Source organism: Triticum aestivum, chromosome 7A (assembly GCF_018294505.1).
Source record: "Triticum aestivum cultivar Chinese Spring chromosome 7A, IWGSC CS RefSeq v2.1, whole genome shotgun sequence".
Classification (NCBI taxonomy): domain Eukaryota; kingdom Viridiplantae; phylum Streptophyta; class Magnoliopsida; order Poales; family Poaceae; genus Triticum; species Triticum aestivum.
Window position 1 is genome coordinate 44,045,913 of NC_057812.1, and position 10,030 is coordinate 44,055,942.

At 44.6% G+C, this 10,030-nt stretch overlaps 1 pseudogene; it reads left to right on the plus strand.

Moving 5' to 3' along the window:
* Window positions 1–4,361: 4,361 nt before the first annotated feature.
* On the plus strand, window positions 4,362–6,028 carry LOC123149127 (probable indole-3-pyruvate monooxygenase YUCCA10; annotated as a pseudogene).
* Window positions 6,029–10,030: the final 4,002 nt, after the last annotated feature.

Below are 10,030 nucleotides of genomic sequence, written 5' to 3' on the forward strand. Positions count from 1 at the left end.
CTTTCTGTAGAGGCAAGGAGAATGGAGTGTACCTCGGTTCGTGCTTTGTTATTAGTCAGACTAATATCATAGGCATGGCATCCAGATTTCGTCGATTACAGCTACCATTGATCAATGTGCAAATGAAATTGCTAGAACTAGTCGGCCATGAGTGCCGCAAGAGGAGCCTAAATGGCTCACAAACAACAAAAAAGGTGTGAAAATTTGTTTATTTCTATTATTACCCACTGCCACTATTCCGTTTATGCCTGTATTCGTAGCCCGGCTGTCCGGCAGTAGTACAGATTGTATAGTAGTACCGCACTTACCGAAGTAGTCACCGGCCGGCGCCTCCCAATGCTCCGCCGCGCGAGCGACACCGGCCCTGGGAAATGCCTCTGCATGCGCGCCATCTCCATCTCCATCTCCATCCTCGTACTCACCGGATGACCTCAGAGCAACTCCAACACGTTGATCCAAATGGAAACGCGTTTTGTCCGCTTTTTCTCTGTTTGGGTCGGATCGTCCGTCCCCAGTGTTCGGGTCGGCCATGTGCCCAACGGGCCAACCCAATTGACCTCTGCGACTGCACAGAAAACCATGCAAAATGAACTATGCACCACCAAAAATAGCAACTTCTGATGGTCTTAACTGAAAGAATACCCTGAACTCTTCGAGAAGGCACATAACTTCTTCAGATTCACCGATCTTTGTTGTGGCTTTCAAATTTACCCGCAAAAATAAGCATTTTGCTTCCAAATCAATCACTGTACTTCTTTGGTCTCAAACTAATTATGAACGGGCATCTCTCTTTATCTTTCAATAATTATTAATGTATATATATCTTTGCAGAAAGAGGGAGTACTATTGAATGTTAATAAAGAATCCTTTTGCAGGTTGATACATCCTACCTCTTCGCACGCTACCCGGTCGCTCAAAATGGTCGTACCGCGCCGGCTCCGGCGCATCAGCTATCCTGCGGCAACGCTACCTACTGTGCTCAATGATCAAAGCATAGTGAACCACCTTACCGAAACTAATCAGAGAAGCATGTGGGCTAACAGAAGGATAGTGGAGGACGAGCAACTGTACTTAATCCATGTTAGGGCACTGCTGGCATCGGTCTCCCAGTTACGCTGGTCGTCAACAAGTTCCAGAGTGTGGATGGAATAGTGGACGGTAATCTGGAGAACCGCTGCAAGTCTGAGATGATCCTGTTAGCCAGCATCTTTCACGACAACATCGTCAGCGTCCTACAATTCATCCAGAGGGAAGACGCGATGATGCTCGTTTACAGGTACGAGGTGAATGGCAGCCTTGACCACTGGCTGCACCGACGGGAGGAGGGAGACCCACTGCTGAGCTGGCCGCAGAGGAAGGCCATCGCCATTGGTGTGGCCCAAGGGCTCTGCCACTTACACCATGGATGCAATAGACTGATTGTCCACCACAACATCACATCTATTAGCATCTTGCTTGATTAGGAGTTTAATGCCAAGATCGCCAGTTTTGGTGCTGCACAGATGAACATGGCCGGGCTCAACCAACCATTTTCTATCGCAGGGTTTGTATTTGGTAACTTTGGATACACAACTCCAGGTATGGTGGGCGATCTATGGTTGCAATGAAATTCCTTCTTATAACTAGCATGATCATTTACTAACTAGCCATATAATTGCTTATTTGCAGAATATGGGAGGGCGGCAAGCCAGCTGACGGAGAAAGTAGACACGTACAACTTCAGTGTGGTGCTGCTGGAGCTTGTCACGGGGCGGGTGGCCAATGGAGCTGATGGTCAGCTAGCAATATGGGCATGTGACAACTTTAGTAAGCAGTTAGTTTGTAATATATATATATATATATATATATATGTGTGTGTGTGTGTGTGTGTGTGTGTGTGTGTGTGTGCACGCGCGTGCATGCGTGCGTGCGTGTGTGTGTGTGTGTGTGTGTGTGTGTCTCTGGAGATACTCATTCCGTATTGCAGTTAGTTTGTACTGCTCTAGCTTTCAAGAATGAGTTCTTCGTAGGATGGGATAGGACATCCAAAATTATGTTAGTCTTCGGGTGCTTGCTCCTTAGAAACTTGCAAAGGGAACTTTCTTGTTAGGGAATAGTGAGCGAAGTAGGTAATATAACATTCTGATGTTTTTGACAGCAAAGCCCTTGCTGTTCTGTACTGCACATCGTGGATTCTTAGGTAGTATTCCTTGCAGGGATATTTGCAGGAGAACAAATTTATGATCTTTCTGTGCGGGGACCTAATGAAAACAATCGGATGACACAACTATTTTATCGTGTGAAACTTATAAATGTATCTAACAGATACTCATTGTAAATTGCAATGTTGTTGTATTGTGATTACATGAAAGCCAATGTTGCCCGTTTCCTGTGTGAATTTAAAGAATTTGTCTGTTGCTTTAGTTCCAACGTTTTGTGTTTCACAAATTCTTATCGGGGTATCTTATTTCTTTCAGATATGTCACCAGTGATGATGTTCTCGAAGTGAAGGGCAAAGTGGCATGTGAGATCAGCTCCTGATGAACTGGCATTGATTGAGCTTATGTTCAGTGGTAGTTTGAAAGATTCTACTGTAGAGCAGATGGTGGCTCTGCTTTCTTTCCTTGTTTGGCGAGAAAAGCTTCAGGATGCCCCAAAGCCACGGTAGGAGCAAGAGACAACTTAAATGGTTGCTTGAATGCAAGGTACCTAATATACTACTCCCTCCATTCCATAATTCTTGTTGTGGTTGGAGGGAGTAGTAAACAACCTATTGCTGATGCCACAGCAATATATTAGCTCCCCAATTGATCCTAATGCCAGAACCTATTGTTATGGCCTTGCCCATGACAGATCCAGATCTACGTGATGAAATTGCAATGTCCTAACATTTCCCCATGTACAGGTTTACAACCTTCTTATTACTTGGGTCGTACTGTTCTTATTCATGTAAGGATATGATAGAAACAAGGGTGCTCTACTGCAATTTTCGTTTTAAGTTGTTGCTGCCTGGATGGCTATGTCTTGAGACATACATCAGTTTAAACTGAATATGTGGAATGCCATCAGTACCAGCTGAATGTGTCAAACTGATGTGGTTACAAATTAATCACTGTGCAAACTGCAAACTGATAGCGGTCGTTGAAATACCTTTATTTTCTATTCATTGTTGCATCATCTTTACTTGCTTTCCATTTACTGCCGCCGCTTGTGGATTTTGCTCTTGTTGAAGTTGTGTTTCTATGTCCAACGCAGTTCCTGTTCTTTTAACATGCTCTTGTTGTAGACAACAGATGAATTATGACTATCCGCGCATTTCTCTTCTGCCATGTGCATCGCCTATTCTGATTGTAAATGGAAGAACTGCAACTGGCCAGGTGCAGGATTCAATTATCAATATAAGTTGAACTTGAAAGTATGAGATACATAACTGAACAAAAGGAGTTGAGAAACAACACACAAACTAGGTTCCAACAGGACCCAGATCTCAAAACAAGATAAGGTAGCAGAACCACAACTAACTCTTTTTTCACGGCAGCACAAAGGGTGTGCCAAATAGTAGCTGACAAAAGAACAAGCGGAACAATGGCGTTTCTAGATAGCCAACTTGAGGAAACTGTTCAATGCTCGACAAGATAGATGGTACAAGTGCAACCCGACCACCAGAGTGTAAGGCCATCCATGCTCGATCAGTACTATGGCGTCGACAGCCCAGAACGCACCTGCAGAGTCCATCTCCATATGGAAGGAAGGCTAACTGGCCATGACGGGTTAGTCTACAAGTATAGGGAAAGGAAAGAAATGCTTGCATAATACACAGAAAAGCAAAGAAACACTAACAATCTTTCTTGAATCTTAATTAGCATACAAGTACTCCCTCGTCCAGGATTACGTCCTGAAAATGGATGTATCTAGAACTAAAAATACGTCTAGATACATCCAATTATGCGACAAGTAATTCGGGACGGAGGGAGTATATACTGCACATATCCCTATCCTATATGACTTCCATTGATGACAACAGGAATGGAAAGAAATTCAAAAGAGATTTCACTCTAAACATATCCAAAGCCGGTTGATAAGTTTCCAAGAAGCCCCAATCGATAAAGAGTGTGTTTCCTGCTTATTCTGTATCCCCTATAATGTATCAGGACATGCTTTTACACCAACGGTTCAATATTTAGATGGAATACTAGTACACACCAGGATAAGGCGTCAATAAATCTTTACCTTTTTCATTCCTCATTCTAAATAGATTGACGCATGAAACATACCAGTATATATATGCCCACATATGCAACCGAAGATTCATCAAGCAAACAAGCAAACACTCTGCCTACAATTGCACCCATCCCACAACTCTGTCAACTCTTCTCTTCAAAATGGAGAATGTTGTAGTGTTGATTGTTGGCGCTGGGCTAGCAGGCCTTGCAACAGCAGCATGCCTTAGCCAATTCTCAATTCCCTATGTCATTGTCGAGCGTGAAAGTTGCAGCGCGTCGCTTTGGCGCAACCACGCCTATGATCGCCTCAAGCTACATCTTGCAAAGGAGTTCTGTGAGTTGCCACACATGTCATACCCACTAGATGCGCCAACATACATACCGAAAACCTTGTTTGTGAAATACTTGGATGACTATGTTGAGCGTTTCAATATTCAACCCAAGTATCTCACTAGTGTGGAGTCATCCACATTTGACAATGAAGAAAAATGTTGGTCCATCGTGGCACATGACATGGCAAAAAGCACAATAGTCGGGTTCACAGCAAAGTTTCTTGTTGTGGCAAGTGGTGAGAATAGTGCAGAGAATATTCCGATGATCCCCGGACTGCAAAGTTTCCCGAGTGATGTCATCCACTCCTCAAGCTACAAGTCAGGCAAGAGCTACTATGGCATGAATGTATTGGTCGTTGGATCTGGCAACTCTGGAATGGAAATTGCTTATGACCTTGCGGCCCATGGTGCCAATACTTCAATCATTATACGAAGCCCGGTATGTACACACACTAGATATTATTTTTGGACCTGGAAACACTAGGGGATCCTCCCACCCTTACCCTATGGGCACTATATATTTTCAGTGGGTACAGGGTAATTTCTTATTATAGTCTCCACTAGAAGGATGCAATTTCTCAGAGTTGTTCAGAGTTGTTACTAGAAAGTATTTCATGGTATAGGTCGATAGACTGTTTAATAACATGCACAAAGAACTAAACCATTAGATGAACTACACCGAAATAATAACTCTTGAAAGAAGATGATTATATGAAATTTTATTTTACAATGCAGACTTCAAAAGAGATGTGACAAGTTTTGTGGTTGCAGATTCATGTAATGACAAAGGAATTAATCCGGTTGGGGATGACACTTGCTCGCCGTCTTCCACTGAATCTAGTGGATAACCTCCTTGTGATGGAGGCGAATTTAATATTTGGAGACCTATATCAAGGTATGGCATCAGAAGGCCAAAAATGGGTCCAATGATCCTCAAGTCAGAAACCGGCCGATCCGCTGTTATTGATGTTGGCACTGTTGGGTTAATCAAAAAAGATATCATCAAAGTAAGTATATCATTGACATGACATAAATTTCATAACATATGTTGTCTTCATATGCCAAGTCATCAATATTCTATTCATCTCCTACAGGTACAAGGGAGCATTAGTAAGATCATGGGCGATATAGTTGAATTTCAGTGCAGTAAAAAACTATCATTTGACGTGATTGTGTTTGCCACTGGATACAAAAGCACCGCAAATATATGGCTTAAGGTAACAACATCGATGTTTGAATAGGTCTGAGTTTGTTTTCTTGGTGCAACAATTGTTAAATATGCTAACAAGCTCCATGTTGTTTTTTCTATCCCAGAATGGTGAGAACATGTTAAATGGCAATGGACTGCCCATCAAAGAATATCCGAATCATTGGAAAGGTGAAAATGGGCTCTATTGTGCTGGGTTAGGAAGGAGAGGATTGGCTGGTATTGCAGCAGATGCCAAGAATATCGCCAATGACATCAAATCAGTGATAGGCGCTATGTCCGGCTAAATTATCAAATCAGTGAATGTGTCTTCTGCAACGCAATGCCTTCCATTGATGGGCTCCTCAACAAGATCAAGGATGAGATCCGATGTTGGGCTAGGGCAGGGGCACAAGGCCTGCGGGTTGTTCTGCACCAATCTAGGGATGTCCACTTATTTGTATGATGTGCTATAAAATTAACCTCCTCGGAGGACTGTAACTTTTCCCCATCCTTTCAATGCAATGAAGCGCAAAGGTCTTTTGCATTTTCTCAAAATTTTTTATCTTTTACATGTTGTTTACCAAGGCTAGTGTGCTAGACGGTTGATTCTTTGAGAAATCTATCCACTGCCACCTGTCTATCTATCTTTGATAGAACTAATTTTTTGTTTACTTCAAGGTTCATATGTGCCAGGAGTAAGCATTACTTTTATAATATAATCAAGGGCTTTATACTCAGATGGTGCAAAGAGCTTTGTAATTTTTGTTGAATAGTTATCTACAGTATTTTATTTACTTGAATTTACACATGCAAAAGTCATCTACTTGAACATGATGTTTAACAACAAGGGATTAAGTGCAATTGATACAATCCCAAATCAAGAACAGCAAATGGTGCAAAAGATGATCAAGTCAAAGTTGTTCATTTTTTCATGTCAAACACACACGAGTAATTGTAGTAGCTTCCAAGTTTTTATTTATTAATTGTCAAATGAATATCAAATTGACGATTTCTAGAAATATGATGGTAATTGAAATGAATGATAACAAGGTCTCCCAATATTTGCTTGATATGTACATGATTCAGCACCAATCTTCAAGCCAGGATAGGATTTCATTCCATATTAATTAGTGAAAACTAATTTTAAGTTTAAGCTACCATCGAGCACAAACGTAATTACCTTCTCAGAACCACCTTCAGCAGTTGCTTCACCACTTCCTTTAGAGTTTAGGCATTCTCTGGCATTTCTTCCCTTTCTGGAGAGGCGAGGACAATGAAGTATACCTCAGTTTGCGCTTTGTTATCATAGGCATGGCATCCAGATTTCATCGATTATAGCTACCATTTATCAATGTGCAAATGGAATTGCTAGAACTAGTCGGCGATGAGCGCCGCAAGAGGAGCCTAAATGGCTCGCAAACAACAAAAAAAGTATGTACATTTATTTATTTCTATTATTACCCACTATTCTGTTTATGCATGTATTCATAGCCCGGCTGTCCGTTAGCAGTACAGATTATATAGTAGTGCACCTACCGGAGTGGTCACCGGCCAACACCTCCCACCGCTCCGCTGCGCGAGTGACACCGGCCTCGGGAAATGCCTCTACCTATGCGTCATCTCCATCTCCATCCTCGTACCCTCCAGCTGGCCTCAGAGAAACTCCAACACGCCGACTCAAAGGACATGCACTTTGCCCATTTTTTGTCCGTTTAGGTCAGGTTGTCCATCCCCTTCGATGTTTGGCTCGGTTGTGCATCCAATTGGCCAACCCAATTCATGTCCGCATAGAAAACCATATGAATTATAAAAAGACCCGTGGCTATAGATCATGCCAGTGGCCATGCCATCGTCCAGAGTTAATGCCGGTGCCATGCCAGCGACTAACATACATGCATCCTTCTAAAAACACCAAACAGTTCATGCTAGCGCACTTGCCAGTGGCTGGCACACATGCCAGCACACAGAAGGGGCAGGAGTTCAACCACTCCATCTCGGGCATGGTCATGACGACACACTTGCTGGCATACAAAAAAAAAGATGGTGCTCTCCGCCATAATCGCTCATCGTCGAACTTGAGCATGTCGGTCTGCATCTTCTCGAACGAAGGTTTCTTCCTCGGGGACACCGTTCTCAAGTCCACCTTCATGATCTACACCCCCTTCGTCATGGAAGCGAGCGCCACTTCTTTTGCCTTGGTCTTGGCATTAGTGGCCTGGATTTCGAGCATCTTCATTTGCTTCTCCGCCTCCATCTTGAGCCTCTTCCTTTGTATCTCCATGAAGGCCTTCATTTGCTATTCTTTGTCTTGCCGGCGCTTCTCCTCCCTTATGTTCTTCTTGGTCATCATACCTTCCAATGTTGCATGCAAGGAAATCGACACTGCATCACGCTTGTCCTCTTTCTTGGAGTTGGTCTTCCCCCTCAGTTGTGGCTTCTCTTCCTCGCCATCCTCGATGGCCTCCTTCCCTCCACACGCCTTCATGGCGGCATATTGCACATTGAACTTCTCATCCCCGTTGATGACTGTCGGTGTCAAAACCGGCGGATCTCGGGTAGGGGGTCCCGAATTGTGCGTCTAAGGCTGATGGTAACAGGAGGCAGGGGACACGATGTTTTACCCAGGTTCGGGCCCTCTCGATGGAGGTCAAACCCTATGTCCTGCTTGATTAATATTGATGATATGGGTAGTACAAGAGTATATCTACCACGAGATCGGAGAGGCTAAACCCTAGAAGCTAGCCTATGGTATGATTGTCTGTTATTGTGTCCTATAGACTAAAACCCTCCGGCTTATATAGACACTGGAGAGGGTTAGGGTTACACAAGGTCGGTTACAAAGGAGGAGATATACATATCCGTATTGCCTAGCTTGCCTTCCACGCCAAGTAGAGTCCCATCCGGACACGAGACGAAGTCTTCAATCTTGTATCTTCATAGTCCAACAGTCCGGCCAAAGGATATAGTCCGGCTGTCTTGAGACCCCCTAATCCAGGACTCCCTCAGTAGCCCTTGAACCAGGCTTTCAATGACGATGAGTCCGGTGCGCAGTTTTGTCTTCGGCATTGCAAGGCGGGTTCCTCCTCCGAATACACCACGGAAGAATTTGAATACAAGGATAGTGTCCGACCATGCAAAATAAGTTCCACATACCACCGTAGAGAGAATAATATTTCCACAAATCCAATTTGCTAACTTGTTTTGGCAACACGACATTATGCCATGGCCCGGTGATTATTTGAACCGTTTCCTTTAACTAGCCCCGCACATAACGCGAGGCGGTTTCTTGACACGTCTTGTCAAAGCAGAGATCGTGTCCCCCTTATTACGGGATTCCCATCAATACGGTCGTGGGTAACCCAACCGTGCCTAGGACTCCTAGATTTTAGGCAAGTCCCAAACGGCCACTAGGAGGACACTTGATATTCACCCTCTTTATAAAGGGACAAGGATTTTACCTTTTTCCCTTCCGTGCTCAATCGAACCCTTTCCCCGCCTCGAGTTCTAACACCCAAAGCCCAGGTCAGGTGCTTCGGACCTTCAATCAAGTCCGGATCTAGCCTTCAAGGCCGGTGGATGCCCTCCTCCGTTACGGAAGAGGATATGAAGAAGTTGAGGGAGGTCAGATACCTGACCGCCGAGGTTTCGCATCGGCTGCCTGCCCGAGGGCAGGTCGTCCCTACTCCCAAACCCAATGAGAACGTTGTGTTCATCTCCCACTTCCTCCAAGGCCTAGGCCTCACCCTGGATCCCTTTGTTAGGGGTTTGATGTTCTATTACGGGCTATATTTCCACGATCTAGCCCCGAACTCCTTTCTCCACATCTCGGCATTTATTGTCGTAGGTGAGGCCTTCCTACGCATTACCCCTCACTTCGGCCTGTGGCTCAAGACCTTCGACGTGAAGCCGAAGATGGTCGAGGGGCAGCATGCAGCGTGCAGAGGCGCATTAATAAGCAAGATCGCTGGAGCTTCATGGCCAAAGGGTTCCTTTCCAGAGGTGTCCGGATTATGGCAATGGGAGTGGTTTTACATCACAGCTCCCAGAAGTGCCAAGTGGGTGGCTCCCCCTGCTTTCCGCTCGGGCCCTCCACCACAACTGATGTCATGGATTAGCAGAGGCCTGAGCTGGGGTCCAGCCAAGGACGTGCCTATACTGCAGAGCCACATTCAAGATCTCTTCGAAGGAGATTTCAGTCTGGTTACGGTGGTGCAAGTCATGCTGGTTCGTCGAGTCCAGCCTTGCAAACGCCGGCCCCTCCGCATGTGGGAGTTCAACCCAGAAGGGCCGCGCACTATTCAAAATTT